The sequence below is a fragment of the Schistocerca piceifrons genome, chromosome X, assembly GCF_021461385.2.
Source record: "Schistocerca piceifrons isolate TAMUIC-IGC-003096 chromosome X, iqSchPice1.1, whole genome shotgun sequence".
NCBI classification, from domain to species: domain Eukaryota; kingdom Metazoa; phylum Arthropoda; class Insecta; order Orthoptera; family Acrididae; genus Schistocerca; species Schistocerca piceifrons.
In genome coordinates, this window is record NC_060149.1 from 333140265 (window position 1) to 333160625 (window position 20361).

General features: G+C 44.9%; 1 protein-coding gene across 1 annotated transcript in view; it reads left to right on the top strand.

Moving 5' to 3' along the window:
* Positions 1–20361, top strand: part of LOC124723052 (F-box only protein 30-like) — an 83604-nt gene that overhangs the window by 55021 nt on the left and 8222 nt on the right. The window lies entirely within an intron of this gene.

The window sequence follows — 20361 nt, forward strand, 5'->3', positions numbered from 1 at the left end:
TCAGTATATTGAATGAAACTACATATACACTATGCTATCAAGAGTATCCGGACACCTGGCTGAAAACAACTTTAAAGTTTGTGGCACCCTCCATTGGTAATGTTGGAATTCAATATGGTGTTGGCCCACCCTTAGCCTTGATGACAGCTTCCACTTTCACAGGCATACATTCAGTCAGGTGCTGGAAGGTTTCTTGGGGAATGACAGCCCATTCTTCGCGAAGTGCTGCACTGAGGTATTGATGTCGGTCAGTGAGGCCTGACACGAAGTCGGCGTTCCAAAACATCTCAAAGGTGTTCTATAGGATTCAGGTCAGGACTACGTGCAGGCCAGTCCATTACAGGGATGTTATTGTCGTGTAACCACTCCGCCACTGGCTGTGCATTATGAACAGGTGCTCGATCGTGTTGAAAGATGCAATCACCACCCTGGAATAGCTCTTCAACAGTGGGAAGCAAGAAGGTGCTTAAAATATCAATGTAGGTCTGTGCTGCAAAACAACTAGGGGTGCAAGCCCCCTCCATGAAAAACACGACTACACCATAACACCACCGCCTCCGAATATACTGTTGGCACTACACACGCTGGCAGATGACGTTCACCGGGCATTCACCATACTCACACCCTGCCATCGGATCGCTACATTGTGTACCGTGATTCGTCACTTGACACAACGTTTTTCCGCTGTTCAATCGTGAAATGTTTACGCTCCTTACACCAAGCGAGGCATCGTTTGGCATTTACCGGCATGATGTGTGGCTTATGAGCAGCCGCTCGACTGTGAAATCCAAGTTTTCTCACCTCGTCCCTAACTGTCATAGCACTTGAAGTGGATCCTGATGCAGTTTGGAATTCCTTTGTGATGGTCTAGATAGATGGCTGCCTATTACACATTATGACTCTCTTCAACTGTTAGTTGTCTCTGTCAGTCAACAGACAAGGTCGGCCAGTTCGCTTTTGTGCTGTAAGTGTCCCTTCATGTTTCCACTTCCTTATCACATTGGGAACAGTGTTTAGGAGTGTGGAAATTTTGCGTGCAGATGTATGACACTAGTGACACCCAATCACCTGACCATATTCGAAGTCCGTGAGTTCCACAAAAAGTCCCATTCTGCTCTCTCACATTGTTTAATGACTACTGAGGTCGCTGATATGGAGTACCTGGCAATAGGTGGGCAGCACAATGCACCTAATATGAAAAATTATGTTTTTGAGGTGTTGGATACTTTTGATCACATAGTGTAAATAGTCTGTGGGGAAATTCAAATGAATGAGTGGTTAGGCACACATTATATTTGTTTTCTAGTTGGCACTTAGGCCACAGCTGGTTTCTGCATAATAATAAACATTTGTAATAATTGTATGTGGAAGACATTGTCATTTAGGTACATTGCTGGTATTATGAGGGGTACCCAAGTGAAAATAAGACAGATGGAAAAAAGTAAGTAAACTGTTTATTTCAGACATAATCACCATAACATAATGTATTTGACTCACTTTGAGTTAGGATGGTCAATGCCTTAATTGAAAAATGTTGCAGTTGTACAGTACTATGATTGTACCCAGGCATGCACCTCTTTGCTCAAAGCAGATCGATGGCCACAAATGTCTTTCTTCAGGGACCCAAAAATATGGAAATCACACGGGGAGAGCTGGGGGTTATGTGGGGATATGTAAGGGTTTCTCAGCAAAACTTCTGGAATGTAGTGGAGACAACCTTAGCAACATGTTGGCCCACATGGGTACAGTCATGGTTCCATAGGCAACCACAAACATTTTGCCATGAAGGCATTGATCGTCTTATCACACAGTAGAATAAATTTTTTAACAGTTATGGAAAAAAAAATTGAAGTAATAAGCAGCTACTTTCATTTTTCCGATCTGTTCTAATTTTATTTGACTGCCTCTTATACAGTTAACTTAGTTAATAGGGTCAAAGAGGTAGGGCAAGGCATGTGACATCAACATGCAGCAGAAAACTGATGAGAGATGGATGTGGTTTCAATTCTGATACATGAGTAATTCAGTGACCATCCTGACTAGTCTCAGTCAACTGTTAATAAAATGTACAATGCAGTACACATTGGTTTTCTTCTGATGGAAAGAAGAAAAATGCCTCAAGAAATTAATGTCACTCAGCACATACCTTAAGTTGAGGTTTTGGGTCATTCGCCCATCTAAAGTTTTTACATCCTTTATCACAGTTTTGAAATTGTATTTTATAAAGTAAACCTACTTACACAGTTTCAAAGCCATCAGTAAATTTTTAGTAAATATACACTCCTGGAAATTGAAATAAGAACACCGTGAATTCATTGTCCCAGGAAGGGGAAACTTTATTGACACATTCCTGGGGTCAGATACATCACATGATCACACTGACAGAACCACAGGCACATAGACACAGGCAACAGAGCATGCACAATGTCGGCACTAGTACAGTGTATATCCACCTTTCGCAGCAATGCAGGCTGCTATTCTCCCATGGAGACGATCGTAGAGATGCTGGATGTAGTCCTGTGGAACGGCTTGCCATGCCATTTCCACCTGGCGCCTCAGTTGGACCAGCGTTCGTGCTGGACGTGCAGACCGCGTGAGACGACGCTTCATCCAGTCCCAAAGATGCTCAATGGGGGACAGATCCGGAGATCTTGCTGGCCAGGGTAGTTGACTTACACCTTCTAGAGCACGTTGGGTGGCACGGGATACATGCGGACGTGCATTGTCCTGTTGGAACAGCAAGTTCCCTTGCCGGTCTAGGAATGGTAGAACGATGGGTTCGATGACGGTTTGGATGTACCGTGCACTATTCAGTGTCCCCTCGACGATCACCAGTGGTGTACGGCCAGTGTAGGAGATCGCTCCCCACACCATGATGCCGGGTGTTGGCCCTGTGTGCCTCGGTCGTATGCAGTCCTGATTGTGGCGCTCACCTGCACGGCGCCAAACACGCATACGACCATCATTGGCACCAAGGCAGAAGCGACTCTCATCGCTGAAGACGACACGTCTCCATTCGTCCCTCCATTCACACCTGTCGCGACACCACTGGAGTCGGGCTGCACGATGTTGGGGCGTGAGCGGAAGACGGCCTAACGGTGTGCGGGACCGTAGCCCAGCTTCATGGAGACGGTTGCGAATGGTCCTCGCCGATACCCCAGGAGCAACAGTGTCCCTAATTTGCTGGGAAGTGGCGGTGCGGTCCCCTACGGCACTGCGTAGGATCCTACGGTCTTGGCGTGCATCCGTGCGTCGCTGCGGTCCGGTCCCAGGTCGACGGGCACGTGCACCTTCCGCCGACCACTGGCGACAACATCGATGTACTGTGGAGACCTCACGCCCCACGTGTTGAGCAATTCGGCGGTACGTCCACCCGGCCTCCCGCATGCCCACTATACGCCCTCGCTCAAAGTCCGTCAACTGCACATACGGTTCACATCCACGCTGTCGCGGCATGCTACCAGTGTTAAAGACTGCGATGGAGCTCCGTATGCCACGGCAAACTGGCTGACACTGACGGCGGCGGTGCACAAATGCTGCGCAGCTAGCGCCATTCGACGGCCAACACCGCGGTTCCTGGTGTGTCCGCTGTGCCGTGCATGTGATCATTGCTTGTACAGCCCTCTCGCAGTGTCCGGAGCAAGTATGGTGGGTCTGACACACCGGTGTCAATGTGTTCTTTTTTCCATTTCCAGGAGTGTAGTTACAAAATGACAGATTTCAACATTAGAGTATATCCCACAATTTATGGATGGTAAATGCAGTAGCACTATATCACAAATTACAGGAGACAAGAACAATCAGACACTGACTAAGCCAACGATACTGTCTCCACCCTCTCTTGTCCTCTTCCCTTATAAGGAGGACAAATGTTTAAGAAAAATGAAGAAAATAGATAAGTGAGAACAAAAGGTGTGAGGAATCGTAGCAGTGGCTACCTTAAAATTGACCTTGAACTTTTACTAAGGTAACTATTAATTCCTTATCACCATCTCTCTAGTTCCTCAATTGATTGATCATCAATTACTTCACCAGAAGATTACTGTTGTGGAACAACAGAATCTACATCTGACTCCACCAGCTACTTTAAGGTATGTGGCAGTTGCGAATAATACTGTCTGTGGTCTGTAGCCTAGGTTGCAAAGGTCTGTCCATACACATGCCAGCTATCTTGCCTCATTTGTTATACTCATCTTAAGCATCCTCAGTTTGAAGGGGGAACAAACTATCCATTGTTTTTTCATCCTCTCACCCATAGATCAGGAAAAATGGCGCAAAACCCATAGTGTCTTTGTTTGCTGTGTTGTATCTGAATATTGTGACAGACGGAATTGTATTTGAGTCTCTGTTCAGTGTCTATGTATATTGAGAGCACATTTGTGAACATCTTATTAAAACATTGTGTGATGACATTTGTCTGCTGCTGGTAGGTAGATGTCATCCTGTGGATGATGTTGCATTATGAAATTACTCCTGACACCAATCTTGACTAAAAAACTTTTCTATGATTAATGAACTTTAATTCAAAAGTATATCTCCCACAAAAAACCACACGATTTACAGAACTTTGACAGTTCCTATAGCCTTGATGACTGTGTAGTGGATGAAGTAGTCAGTGAACTTGTTATCCATTTATTCCCATTTGTTGACTCGATTAACCTCCCGAAAAAGGAAATTCCAGTGTAATGAAGTGGAGCAACTGTAGGAGGAATTGGTACGAGATGTCCTGGGAATACTAAGGCATGGGCTTCCATTGTTGGCAGTTCCCTACAGTGGCTTACAAAACGTCTTACAGTTCAATTGAGACCCCCCAGGGGGTCCACAACTCTTTTGTGGACATGTGCGTAGCGAGCACGGGACCCCGAGCTAATGTGGCCCTCCTCCCTTTCCGGGCTGCATACCTTCCCTTCCCTTTCCGCATCCTTCCCCGTCCCCCATCTTCGCCCCCCCCCCCCCCCCCCCCCCACCTCTGGCTCTTTCCTTCCCTTTCTCCCCCTCTGGGAGTATGGTTTCCGCCTACATCCGGAGACGGACGCCCGAAACTGTTCCAATTTCCTTGCTTTCTACACTTGCAAGTCCTCGTCCTTCCTCTGTCCTTCTCTATTCCTTCCCTCTTCTCCTTGCCCTTTTCTCTGCTGCGGCATTTGAGACCCCCTCTTCTTTCCTTTCCCTTTCTCTTTTTTCCTCCCTGTGCGTGTCTGAAGGCCGACCCATGCACTTCCATGCGTAGCCGGTGACGGGGTAACGCGTAATTCCCCGCCCCGGGTTGACAGGTAGGACACGTACGTACCCCCTGGTAACGGCCAGGCCCAGGGAGGGGTGATTACCCGAGCTGATACCTTCCGCAAGTGCCGATTGGTCCCTCCGTCCGTTTGTCGGGAGGTGTGACCTGAGGTGTGAACAATCACCTAAGGCGGATGTGCCCTCGGTGAGGGCCCCCACAAGGGAGGAGCGCGCCATCGGAGACGCCGGTAATCATGGGGGATTCTTCCGCAATGGTTTCCTCACCTTCCACTATGTCTGCTCACAAACGTAAGTTCACTGAGTCTCAGCCACAGACGGTTCTTCCATCGTTGCCACAGTTCCTTGTTGTTTCTCGGTCTGACGAAGGTCACGACTTCTCCACGGTCAACCCTTTCATTATTCAGAAAGGTGTCGACGCAATTGCAGGTCCTGTAAAGTCTTGTTCCAGATTACGGAATGGCACCCTGTTGTTAGAAACACACAGTGCCCTCCAGGCTCAAAAATTGCTGCGTACTTCTCTGCTCCACACCTTCCCTGTCTGGGTGGAACCGCACCGTACCTTAAATTCCTCGCGTGGAGTCGTCTATACACGCTCCCTCGATGGATTGTCTGACGAAGAAATTCAGCACTACCTGTCTGACCAGGGCGTAACGGCTGTTCATCGGGTTATGAAAAGGGTTGACACGAACATCATTCCAACCTGCACTGTCTTCTTGACATTTGACAAAGTTCAACTCCCATCGAAAATCAAAGCAGGCTATGAGATAATTTCCGTTCGCCCTTACGTCCCAAACCCTACGCGTTGCTATCGATGTCAGCGGTTCAATCACACCAGCCAGTCCTGTTCCAATCCGGCCAAATGTGTTACGTGTGGCAAGGACGCCCATGAGGGTACTTGTCCCCCTCCATCCCCTCGCTACATCAACTGTATGGGTGACCACGCTGCTTCCTCTCGAGATTGCCCCGTTTTTAAGGACGAAAAGCTCATCCAGGAAATAAGAGTGAAGGAAAAGGTGTCGACCTTTGCTGCTCGAAAATTATTCGCCAGTCGACAGCCCACCGTGCCTCAGACAGGAAAATACAGCACTGTCCTTGCTTCTCCTCGGCCAACAAAGGAGGCGGCCACGCAGACTTGCGACCTCACCTTTAGTACCATGGTCGTCAGATCGGCCAGTACAGAGATCGCCCGTTCAACCTCACCACTTTCGCCTGCCCACTCTATGGCTCACCCTTCGTCGGGTTCTGCTAAATCTCGAGCCCAAAAGTCAGACGCCAAGTCTTCGAAAAAAGAGCATACTCGTGAAGAGTTTTTACGTACCGCAACTTCACAACCATTGGTTCCTCCTTCATCTAAACATCATACTTCCAAGAAGGCTACGAAGAAACACAGTTCCTCTCCTTCTCCGCCAAGGCGTGTCCCATCTACAGCACCACCTGGCGGAAATCGCCCTCGGCCGTCTTCTGTGTCGCCGAGGCGCACTGCTGGTGGCCGGTCAAGCGGCCGATCACTGGTGGCAGGAGCTGCTCCTGACCAACCTATGGATCAGGATCATCTGCCTTCGACTGAATGCTATTCCATGCTGTCGGTTGCAAGCTCTGAGCAGTCGTTGAGTTGACAGCACCCTTGGTCACATTCCTCCATTTTCTGTTCACCCTATGTCCATTATCCACTGGAATATCCGCGGCATTCGAGCCAATCGAGATGAATTGTCGATCCTCTTACGATCCTACTCTCCGGTCATCTTCTGTCTTCAGGAAACAAAGCTGCGTCCCCATGACCGCTTTGTTCTCCCTCATTTTCAGTCCGTCCGATATGACCTGCCCTCTGTTGAAGGCACTCCAGCCCATGGAGGACTCATGATTCTTCTCCATGATACTATCCATTATCACCCAATCCCCTTAAACAGTTCCTTCCAAGCTGTCGCCATCCGTCTTTCCCTTTCTGGATACACGTTCTCTCTTTGTACGGTATACATTCCATTGTCCACACCAATGGCACGAGCTGATCTCCTTCATCTTCTTGGTCAGCTTCCACCCCCCTATTTGCTGGTTGGGGACTTAAATGCCCACCACCCGCTTTGGGGATCTCCACATCCTTGTCCCCGTGGCTCACTATTGCTAGACATCTTCCACCAAGCAGATCTAGTTTGCCTCAACACTGGGGTCCCCACATTTTTGTCTGCCTCCACGACAAATTTATCTCATTTGGACCTTGCGGTCGGTACTGTTCCGCTAGCTCGGCGCTTCGAATGGTTCGCCCTTGATGATACACACTTGAGTGACCACTTTCCATGTGTTCTTAGACTGCAGCCTCAACTGCCATATATGCGCTCGCGACGCTGGAAGTTTGCCCAATCCGATTGGACACCTTTTTTGTCTCTAGCAACATTCGATGACCGTCGCTTTACCAGCGTCGACGATGAGGTCACACATATTACCGACGTTATTCTTACAGCTGCGGAACGTTCAATACCACGCACCTCCGACTTGCCCTGGCGCCCCCCAGTTCCTTGGTGGAACGAGGCATGTCGTGACGCAATACGTGAGCGGCGACGTGCTCTTCGCATTTTCCGTCACCGTCCAACTTTGGCCAACTGTATCCGGTATAAGCAGCTCCGTGCGCGATGCCGTCGTGTCATCCGCGATAGCAAGAAGGCAAGCTGGAAATTCTTTATTAGCTCATTTAACACCTTCACTCCCTCCTCAGAAGTTTGGAGTCGGCTTCGACGGTTCTCAGGCGCGCCTAGTTTCTCCCCGGTCTCTGGGCTCACTGTCGCACATGATACATTAGTGGACCCCGTCGCAATTTCTAACTCATTGGGTCAGCACTTTGCTGAGATTTCGAGCTCTTCAAATTACCCGCGAGCGTTTCTCCCGAAGAAACGTGCAGCGGAAGTGCGACATCATGCTTTCTCCTCTCAAAATCACGAAAGCTACAATACTGTTTTCTCCATGCGGGAACTCCAACATGCCCTCTCTTCTTCTCGCTCCTCCACCCCAGGACCGGATGGTATCCATGTCCAAATGTTGCTGCATTTATCAACCCATAGTCTGCGTTACCTCCTTCGCCTTTATAATCGAATTTGGACCGACAGTACCTTTCCCAGACGATGGCGGGAAGCTATTGTCGTTCCCGTTCCGAAACCTGGAAAGGGCAAACATCTCCCCTCTAGCTATCGCCCCATTTCTCTCACGAGTAGTGTCAGTAAGGTTTTGGAGCGTATGGTGAATTACCGTTTAGCTTGGTGGCTGGAATCCCGCAGTCTTTTAACACCAGCCCAATGCGGATTCAGAAAGCATCATTCTGCAGTTGACCATCTTGTAGCTCTCTCCACTTATATCATGAACAATTTTCTCCGGAAACACCAAACGGTAGCAATATTTTTTGATCTGGAGAGAGCATACGATACCTGTTGGAGGACAGGCATCCTCCGCACACTGTTCTCTTGGGGCTTTTGGGGCAGGCTGCCCCTTTTTCTTCGCGAATTTATGGCAGAGCGCACATTTAGGGTGCGGGTGAACACGACTCTCTCCCGTACTTTCTCCCAACGAAACAGGGTACCCCAGGGCTCCATGCTGAGTGTTGTACTGTTTGCGATCGCCATAAATCCAATTATGGATTGTCTCCTTCCTGATGTCTTGGGCTCCCTCTTTGTGGACGATTTTGCGATCTACTACAGCTCTCAACGGACCAGCCTTCTTGAAAGACGTCTTCAAGGATGTCTCAATCGCCTCCACTCGTGGAGCATCGAAATCGGCTTCCGTTTCTCACCCAGTAAGACCGTTTGTGTTAATTTTTGGCGACGTAAGGAGTTTCCTCCGCCCTCCTTACATCTCGGTCCTGTCAACCTTCCGTTTTCTGACGTCGCTAAATTCTTGGGTCTTATGTTTGACAGAAAACTGTGCTGGTCCTCCCACGTTTCCTATCTTTCGGCTCGCTGTCTGCGTTCCCTTAACACCCTCCGTGTCCTGAATGGTACCTCCTGGGGAGCAGACCGAGTGGTCCTTCTCCGCCTCTATCGCACCTTAGTGCGCTCGAAATTGGATTATGGAAGCATAGTCTACTCCTCTGCTCGGCCGTCTATTCTTCGGTGTCTCGACTCTATCCACCACCGTGGATTACGTTTAGTGTCTGGAGCTTTTTACACCAGCCCTGTGGAAAGCCTTTATGCTGAGACTGCTGAACCTCCGCTGTCCAATCGGCGGGCAGTCCTTCTGAGTCGTTATGCTAGCCATCTGTCTTCTATGCCTGCTAATCCAGCCCATGACCTTTTTTTCGACGCCTCCTTTGATGTAGGGTATGCAGGCCGCTCCTCCTCCCTACTACCCCCGGGAGTCCGCTTCCGTCAACTGCTCCATTCTCTCTCCTTCCGCTTTCCTAAAACCTTCTTGACAACTTGGGGTACAGCACCGCCTTGGCTCCGTCCCCGGATCTACTTGCTCTGTGACCTATGTCAATTTCCCAAGGATGGTACCCCTACACTTGTTTACTGTCGGGCATTTGCTGCTCTATGTGCACAAATGACGGACGCCACATTTATTTACACCGACGGCTCGAAAACATCGTTAGGTGTAGGGAGTGCCTATATTGTTGGCGACACCCCAAATCACTTTCGGCTTCCCGACCAGTGTTCGGTTTATACTGCTGAGCTTTACGCTGTTCTCCAGGCTGTCCACTACATCCGCCGCCATCAGCGGATACAGTACGTAATCTGCTCAGATTCTCTCAGCTCTCTCCTCAGTCTCCAAGCTCTTTACCCTTTGCACCCTCTGGTCCACCGGATTCAGGACTGTCTGTGCTTGCTCCACCTGGGGGGCGTCTCGGTGGCGTTCCTCTGGCTCCCAGGACACGCTGGTATCTGTGGAAATGAGGCGGCCGATATAGCGGCCAAGGCTGCAGTCTCTCTTCCTCGGCCAGCTATTCAGTCGCTTCCCTTCACCGATCTACGGAGCGGTTTATGTCGCCAAGTTGCTCATTTATGGTATGCGCATTGGTCAACACTTCCCCATAATAAATTGCGGGAAGTGAAGCCCTTCCTTGCGCTTGGACCTCTTCCTCCCGAACGCGTCGTCGGGAGGAGGTAATTTTAGCTAGACTCCGGATAGGGCACTGTCTTTTTAGCCATAGACATCTTTTAAGCGGCGATCCTCCCCCACTCTGTCCCCACTGCTCTCAGCTGTGGACGGTCAGACACCTTTTAATTGAATGCCCCTATTTTAATCCGTTACGCTCCCGTCTACAGCTATCGCCTGATCTATCGTCGATTTTAGCAGATGACACGTGCTCAGCCGACTGCGTTCTCCAGTTTATTAGTGACAGTGAAATGACGTCAGTCATTTGAAGCTATTTTGGGGACAACCAACCCCTTTCTGCAGTGGATTTTTAAGCATTCCTTCTGCTTTTAGTTTCTCAAATTTTATGACTTTGTTCCCATTGCTGCTGGTTTTAAATTTTGGTTTCTTTCCTGTTTCCTAAGTCACGGGCTGGGCGCTAATGACCGTAGAAGTTTTGCGCCCTAAAACCACCAACAAAAAAAGTTCAATTGAGACTTGGCAAATGATATCTGCTTTTGATTATATCAAAGGTCTTTGAAACTACCCGATGACTTGACATTGGAGTGTCATGAAAATACTTCAGTATGTAAATGAACTGGGATGGTGAGCAACCATTTGCATCCCGTTGGGTCATAATAATTTTTACACAGTGTTCCATCTTTTAATCTTAATTCTGCTTTGGTGACATCTTTCATTTCTATGGTATCTACGATCTTCACTGATGTTGGATTTTTCCTTTGTTCATTACTGCTACGATGACTTGGATATAGAGTTTCACTCTACCAAAACAGTAGATAAATGATGTGGTAAATGATAGGATTATGGGTAGTGTTGGAAGGAAAGAAACATAAGTGAGTGTATGAGAGGGAAACCGGAAGTTGATGACTTCTCTCTGCCTTTTGTGTGTTTTGCACATTATTAGAACAGCATGCACTTGGGTGTTAGTCCATTGTATATTTTATGTTCTTAAAAAATATAAATTGCATTTTATAAGTAATAAAAATTAGTGGACCACGTAACTTTTGCTCTTTTATGTAACCAAAGCAATATTGAGTACTTTCAATGCAAGTACAGTTTACGCGTACAAATCTATATAATTATTTTTGTTATTCCGTACCCAATAGAACATGCTTCATCATGATCAAAGGCAACAGTTTCCTGTTATTATTGATAAGTGTGAAAGTTGTTTATGAATAACAATAGAATGTTTTATATAAGTTCAATGAAGTATTGGAGCAAAGTTTGATATGGTTTTAAGGAAATTTTTTTTTCTAGAGCTACATAATATAACTGTATTGCTTGTCTTGATTTTTGCTACAACATCCTTCTGTTTCACGTTACAAACCAACAATAACTTTTGAGTAAAACCTGAATTAAACATTGAAAATTTGAATCTCGCTGTAAATACTGCTTATTTTTAAGCACCAGATGGGAGGATAACTATATAGAACAAAAATGTTCCATAGTTTATGTAGCCGTTTATATGAGGGTTGCCCAGAAATTAATGCACTGCATTTTTCCATCTTCAGCAATTCTTTATGGAACATAATGAGAGTTACACACACACAAGAGTGGTGTTTTATCTACACACCCTATTTTTCCACATAATCTCCATCTCATTTTATATCCTTCCTCCAGTGTGAAACAAGGGCATGACTGCCCTGTCAGTATCAGTCCTTGTCCTGATGGCAGATAATGGCATCCACACTTTCTTTGCTAATTGACAGGTGTAGCACCAACTGCCGAGTCCTAATGTGTCTGTCCTTGCAAATGACTATATCAGCTCGCTGCAACAAGTCAGGTGTGACAGCCATGGATGGCCTCCCCAACCGCTGCAAATTGTAGGAGCTCCACTGAACTGCCTTCTGATGACCTCATCCTCCATGCCCAGTGACTAACTGTGCTTCTGTCGACAGCAGATGCTCCATAACCTTTGCGCAAGTGTTTGTAAATATTTCCCACAGTTTCTTTCTCTGCAGTGAGAAATTCAATAACAGCACATTGCTTGTAAGGTACATCACCAACAGATGACATTTTGAAACTGTCCTGCAGCTACACTATCTGTCGGAAGTGACGGAAACTTGGTACGCTCACTCAGGAGACTTCAAATAATACATATGTAACGTTTCACACTTGTAGCATTGTTTTTGGCTGAGAAAAAGAATGTGGTGTATTACGTTCTGGGCAACCCTTGTATATCCTTATCCAGTTTCTAAGCAGTTCACCACTTCCGTTTTCTGGGGGAACCTAGTAAGACACTGAAGACACTGATCTCATTCACAAACAGAGCAATGAAAATGAGGTAATGCCCCTTAGATATGCAACACACCTAACATACAGGAAATGCAGTTATGAGCTTAACTGACCAAGTTAACTAGGGAAATTACTGTAGTCTTCTCTTACTTACGGTAGTTTACAGTAACCTGCAGTAATTCTACAACTCTACATAGGTACAACCAGTACCTATTATGTTCCTTGAATGGATTTTGTGAAAAGCAGATAGCATCATTGTTTTTGCATGTAACAGTGACTTTGTGCCCTGAAGCTTCAGTGCCCTTTTTGCAAGATGTCTTACTGATTTCTTTAAGATTATCAGTTGGCATACATAATAATCAAATGTCACAACAGTGAATGGACTGCTATATTAATGGGGTTGGAACTTATCGACTGATCATATGATTGCAATGCACTATTTCTCAGTCATACAGTAATTCTTCTAAAATCATATGAGCTTTTGTTTTCAGATATTTTATTTGTTGTAAGGAAGAGGACCACAACTGATTTTGGGAATGACAATTCAGTCAGCTGCCAACAGAAATCAGAGATTCTCCCTGAATGTAGAAGGCAGGCATCAGTGATGAACAATTTGCAGCTAGCTGCACCCAGTGTGCTCAGTGGCTACTGGTGGGACCTCTTCCATATCTCAGATGAGAGCCTCAGAAAACGCACTTAGCTGACACTGGCTTTCTTTCCCAACTTGTGCACTGTTTCTCCGAGGGCCTTCCATCATCCACCCAACATTGGAGCTCCCACTGACTACCATATCTAAATTCTGCACTTCTCCAGACCTTTCAGCGAGATTGGCTTTGGTTCTAACAAGAGAGGAGTCTGATGCTGGATTAGATACGTTCTCAGCAATGGGCAAGACCTCAAATATGCTTTCAAGACATAAAGGGGCAGCTTTGTGGACATTACCTTCTTTTGCCTTCCATGTAGAGGTTGACAGGATGACTTCGTTACACACTGTTTTGAATCAGTTGAGCAATCACGATCTGTCTAGAAGTTTCATTTAGTTCAGAGTGCATGTTTTCATAAAAATGATTTCACAGTTTTGGTGATTTTCGTTTCACATTTTTCTTTATCCTGAAAAGGCTTGGACTCTCTTTTAATCTAAATTATAAGATGAAGTCACACAGACCCAGTGAATAGGATGGGTGTGAAACTATCTTAGTTTTAAGACTTAATTATGTTACTCAATGCAGAATATTTACCCACCTCAGCAGCCATGTGTGTTAACATGCTGCTTACAGGTTGGGGAGGTGCATCGGGCCCGGATCTGCCTGGCACATTAACAGTGAAGGTTGGTGTGCTGGCCAGCCTGAATACGGATTGTAGATGGTTTCTCACACCCGGTCGTTGTGGCTGAGCGGTTCTAGGTGCTTCAGTTTGGAACCGCGTGACCGCCACGCTCGCAGGTTCGAATCCTGCCTCGGGCATGGACGTGTGTGATGTCCTTAGGTTAGTTAGGTTTAAGTAGTTCTGAGTTCTAGGGGACTGATGACCTCAGAAGTTAAGTCCCATAGTGCTCAGAGCTATTTTTGGTTTCTCACATCCCATTAAGTGAATACTGGGCTGGTACCCAAGTCCCACATCAATCACGTGATTTGCAAACATATAGAGAACTTTTACTCACTTTCACATTAATAACAATACATGCATGCAGTTTCGGTGCCCATATTCCATTCTGGTGGTGAGGGGGGGGGGGGGGGCATAATAGTGTGGTGGGGAAGGCCATCCAGCCAACACTTAAATTAACCATGCCAAATCTGTTAATGACCATGCTGACCCTATGTTGATACATGGGACAAAGGCACAAGGAAGAAATGATGACTCCATTTACAATATTAGCTGTGATGATTGTATGAGACAAGTAAAAATGGTATGCTGAACTGGAATTTGAACCCAGATTCCTGCCCTTTCTGAGCGGTACAGTACCGGTTATTCCACCCACAGAGGCTCACTTTTAGCTATAACTCATTACAGATACAGATTACAGATCAATACAAATCTTTATCTTGTCACATAAAGTCATTATCATTTTGTATTTTGGCCAAAAAAACAGTTGATGCACAACACTTTGCAATTTGGAGTATTGTCATGGTGAAGAACCAGTTATCTCATACCCACATTGCAACCTGTAATTATTGCAGTAGCTCTCATGACTGTAACACCATGCATCACCATCTGTAATAATTTTTACTAGAACTTTATATCAACACATGGATGTGTCATACTTACTTGACTTGACTTGACTTAATTCCTTTGGCCCCTATGAGGGCATAGGGCATCCAGGAGAACTCGCCATCCGTCTCTGTCTTTGGACATTTGCCTCAATTCTGCGCAGGTCTTGCTAACTCTTTTTGCTTCCCCTTCCACTGTCCTCTTCCATGTGCCCTTAGGTCTTCCTCTCTTCCTTGTTCCCTGGGGATTCCATTCCAATATTTTTTTCCTGATGGCTCCATCTGGTTTTCTCAAGGTGTGCCCCAACCAACTCCACTTTCTCTCTCGTCTCTGGTCTTCTATAGGTATCTGGTTTGTTATTCACCAGAGCTCCTCATTACATATTTTTTCTGGCCACCAGATATTCATGATGCACCGAAGACACCTATTTCTGAAGCTTTGTAACTGGGATGTTATCTTTTTATCCATTTTCCAGCTTTCACTGGCATACAGAAGGACAGCCTTCACATTTGTATTAAAAATACAGATTTTTGTTTTGTATGTGATATTTCTGTTTTTCCTTAATGAATACAATTGTATGAAGGCAGCATTTGCCTTTTTAATGCAGTTTTTCACATCATCTCCAGCTCCACCATCTTCCGTCACTATACTACCCAGATACAGGAATGAGTTGACAGTCTCCACCTGCTGCTCCCCTATTAACAGTGGCACCTCCGTGTTCCCTGAATTTACTCTTATTTCCTTTGTTTTGCCTGTATTTATCTTGAGGCCAGCAGTCTCTACTTCTTCTTTCAGCAAGTTTAATTTAGCTTGCGTATCAGTCAGCCTTTGAGCTAATAAAACTATGTCATCTGCAAAATCCAAATCCTCCAGACGTTCATGGATCCCCCACTGGATTCCTCGTCTCCTCTTCTCATAACTGAGTCTAGAACAAGTAGAAAAAGTGTTGGTGATTAAATGCAACCCTGCCGGACTCCAGTTGTTACTTTTATGGCCTCTGTCATATTTCCCTTGTGGAGTACACAACATTTGTAGCCATCATATAGATCTTTTATGATGTTTAAGATCTTCTGTGGTATGCCATTCTTCCGCAACACCTGCCAGAGCACTTTGTCTCACAGAATCAAAGGCCTTTTGAAAATCAATGAATGCCAGGTACATGGTTGCTTGGAATTCTTTGCTTTGCTCTAAAATGATCCTAAGGGTGTTAATACGATCAACACAACTGTGCTGTGCCATAAAACTGGCCTGTTCTTTACGCAGTCGCTTTCCAAGAGACTCTTTAGTTCTGCTCAAAATAATTCTGGTGAGGACCTTATGGGCACTGACAACAATGTAATACCATGCCAATTGTCACAGTCTGACAAATTTCCCTTTTTCAGGAGCTTTACCACCAAACCAATTTTTCCACTCCTGTGGAGATTTCTCTTCAAGCCAAATATGCTTCAGCAAGGGATGGAACATTTTAACAGTGCTTTCAGTATCAGCTTTTAAGAGCTCCAGTGCCCTGTTGTCTAGGCCTGGAGCCTTTGTATTCTTTAGTGTTTTCAAAGCTATCCTAATTTTGTCCATTGTGGGGCTCTGCAAATTTATATCTTGATCTTCTTTGACTTCCTCTGGAATGTCTCTTACCTGTTCATCTTGGTTGTCTTCACAATTTAACAGTACCTTGAAGTGCTCCTCCCATCTCTGTAGCTGTGTCTGTTGAGTTGCAAGCATCACCCCATCCTTGTTCGTAACTGGCCCTCCACGTCTGAAGTTCTTCATTGACAACTGTTTGGTTATATTGTAGAGCTCTTTCATATTTCTTTGTCTTGCTGCCTCTTCTGCTAATTTTTCTTGCTCATCTATCCATTTTCTTTTATCTCAACGTAGTCTTATTTTCACTTTTTTGTTCGCCTCTGTGTATTCCTTACGCTCTTCTGCGTTCTTGTCTCACAAAGATTTAACGTAAGTTTTAGTTCTTTCCCGTGGATGATTTTATTCCATGTAGCATCAGAGATCCATTCCTTTCTTTGATTTGCCTTAAATCCTAAGATTTTTTCTGCCACATCTAAATAACTGTCTTTGATTTTTTGCCAACATGTTTCAATTCCCTCTTCCATAAAGTTTTCTTCAGAGAGGACCTGGAATCTGTTTTGTAGTTCAAGGGCAAATGTTTCTTTGATCTGTTGGTCTTTTAATCTCGCCACATCTATTTTCTTTCACCTGTGATTGAGCTTGGTTCTATTTGCCACTATCTTCAGTCTGAATTCTGCCAAAACTAGGTGGTGGTCACTTCCAACGTATGCTCCTCTTCTATTTTTGACATCTAACAGAGTGTCGGAACTTGCGGCTTGTGACTATGTAGTCTATTTTATTTTTGCTAACGTGGTCTGGAGAAACCCACGTTATCTTATGGCAGCTACAATGTGGAATCAATGTGCCTCCAATGACTAGGTCATGTTCAGCGCATGTATCTATCAACAGTTCACCATTTACATTCCTGATCGCCGCACCATGCACACCCATATGTTCAAGCCCTTCATTTTTTGAACCAACTTTTGCGTTCAAGTCACCCATTAAAATTTTTATGTCTCTAGAATTTATTTGTCTAAGGACTCTGTTAAGCTCTGTATAAAATGCATCTTTTAATTCTCCATTAGCTATTTCAGTAGGTGCATAGCATTGAATTACAGTGACATATCACACATTTGTTTTAAAGTGTGCGGTTATTATCCTTTCTGAGACTGGTTTCCACTCCAGTGAGTTCTTCTTGCTGCTTTTAGATAGTAAGAGCCCTTCACCATTCCTATGCATTGTGTCTTCAACTGTCTGACCCATATACAGCAGCCCTCCACCATTCGGTGTTTGGAATTCCCCAGATTCTGGCCACCTTATTTCACGTAGTCCCAATATATCTAGTCAGTAGTTCCCCATCTCTTTTTTAACCTGTCTTAGCCTCCTTTCCTCTCTCAACGTCCTTACATACCAAAAACCAATACAGGTTTTTCTTTTCAGGCCAAAGGTCATATCCTTAAGATCCACCCGGCTGTTTCTCCTTTTAGTTTCTGTGATATGTGTTTTTTGGTTGTGTGGGTTATCAGCCCACAGCCCCTGAGTGTCCTGGTGGATCTGTCACCTCATAGCCTGGACAGCTGCCAAGGTTTTATTTCAGGGCCTTACTCCTTAGATAGCTTGTCTTCACCACGACTACAAAACACTATCCATCCCTTCGCAGTAAGGCCTATGTACATCAACGTTGTCCTGGTTTCCAAGGATCTTCCGCTGTCCACATTAAGGGACTGTGTCTGCTGCCACACAATCAGAGGGAGGAAAAGGAAAGGAAGAGAGTGTATAGGATGGGATAGAATAGAATAGAATAGGACAGGACAGGACAGGACAGGACACTGGGAGACACACTTCGTCTGGAGGATCCTCTATGGAGACCTGTCCGGCTTGGGAGCCCCTGCTGGTAGTTACACTACCGCTGGTATAGCCCTCCAATTCATTGGATCACACAAACTCCCTTGCCTACACGGACAGTGTTTCGTTAACGCGGTGTCTCCTGAGGGGGTTGTGTCATACCCACAACTGCAAAATTGTCAAGCATGTCAATCAGTAACTTACAAAAACCTGCATTTGCTGATGTCTCTGCATGGATGATGGTTGGTCAGTCGATTTACAACAGTGTGGTACCGAGCAGGATAACTCATGAGTACTACACTTCCACTCACAGCAAAGGATTCTAGTTACTACTGGATCTTCATTCATGCCGTGATTCATCTTCTGATTTATATGATCTTGTTTAATTGACACTTGTTTGTTTTGTGATACAGTTTGTGTATGGATTCCTTTACAACAGAACTTGGATAGACATGCACACTTAACTTGTGACGACCAACCAATAGGTACAGCTGTCTGTATGACACAGATAGAGACTCACAATTAAAGGCTATTTCATTTCTATATTTTACATACAGTCATTATCATTTCATTTTCTGGTCAAAAGATGTTTTACATACAACGCTTTGTGGTTGGGAATACTGCAGTGGTGAGGAGGCAGTTGGCAATATTGGGAGCAGGGTATATACGCTCTGGGACAACCGGGAAATCTGGGAAAAACCAAGGAATTTTTTCATCCGGGAGAAAACCGTGGAAAACCCGGGAATTTTTCAGAATTCCAGGAATTTTTCATTGTTTTAGTTTTCTGTTAAATTTATGTAATTTTGACTGTTAAAAACTGATACTCTAGCAAAGAATATTACTTTATCCCACTACTGCAAAATAATGCTGCAGCAATAAAACATAAATGAGAGAGAAAAAAAATAAAAGCTTAGTTGCAAAGGAAATGCGCACTTCACAACATCCCGCCTGCCAACAGCAAATTGTGTCAGTGGCCTTCGGATGAAGACAATGCAGTACTTCGTAACAACTAATTGCTTCTGATGAGCGTGACATCAAAGCTGTTTACCTTAGATTCGTTTGGGCAGTTGCCAGTGGGCTCATGCACATTTGCATTTCAGTCACATGTGAGCGGTACCTTCTCCAGCTTCTGGCTACTTGTAGGCAGATGCGAAGCGGATAAATTTATCTGGAGCGCCCAAACTGCCAGATTCATGCATGCACAGAGCAGTCTTAATTGTAGTGGGGGGTGAGGTAGTTCCCACGTGACCTGTGTTTATGTTTAGTGATTTTTTGCTGTTTCCTCTTGGTTTACAGCTCCCACGTCAAATGGAAACAAAACAGGCTTCTGTGGCCAGGAGCTATGAAATGAATTAAAATACATTCACATAATTATGGAAGGCTGAAAACAATTATTAGTTTCACTTTTCTGATTTTATTTCCACGTGTTTGACAGCCAAACAATAATCGCCTTGCAAGCAATAATTGCCTTGCGGAACAGTGAAGTTATTTTCATCGGTTTTCTAAAGAAACTTGGTTTTTATTAATATTTTCCACGGAGACAATCAATTTATTTGAAACAAAGCATTTCCTTCCACAGTATGGCTAGTTCCAATTGTTCACAGAATTTCAAGTGCACATTCTCATCTTCTGGCACGTACGGCATTTTACCATAATAAAGAACCAAATGTGAGATAGTACAGTTCTGGTACTCCAAGAAATTTTCATCCCGAAAACCATAGTGAAAAGCTTAATGTGAGGTTGGGACCTACTTCATTCCGAATATGGACATGCGAATGTGCACATCAAGCTGAATTATACACTTTAGTATGGTTTACAAAATTCCGATGCTCTTGGAGTATCCTCTGATGTCTTGTTTCTTTTATGACTTATTGTAAGACCTCTTAATGCTTTATAAATACGAACATATGGGCTTCCTATGCCATCGTAGCTGCATAATGCCTGCTTTCTGGCGCTCTGTGTCAACTACCAAAACGAATCTATTTCTGACAGATTTCAGGAAAATATTGTGAATGGTGGTTTGAAAAGTATTATTTTCAAAGTAAATTTTCTTTTACACAATATAAAACATATTACGTGTGAGAATGAGCAATGTATTTCTTAAATCACACGTTGAGGACCAGCCACTTAGAAGAATTTCGAGCCCAGAAGACCACACATTTATGTCATTATTTTAAATTTTACTGGCACATTTCT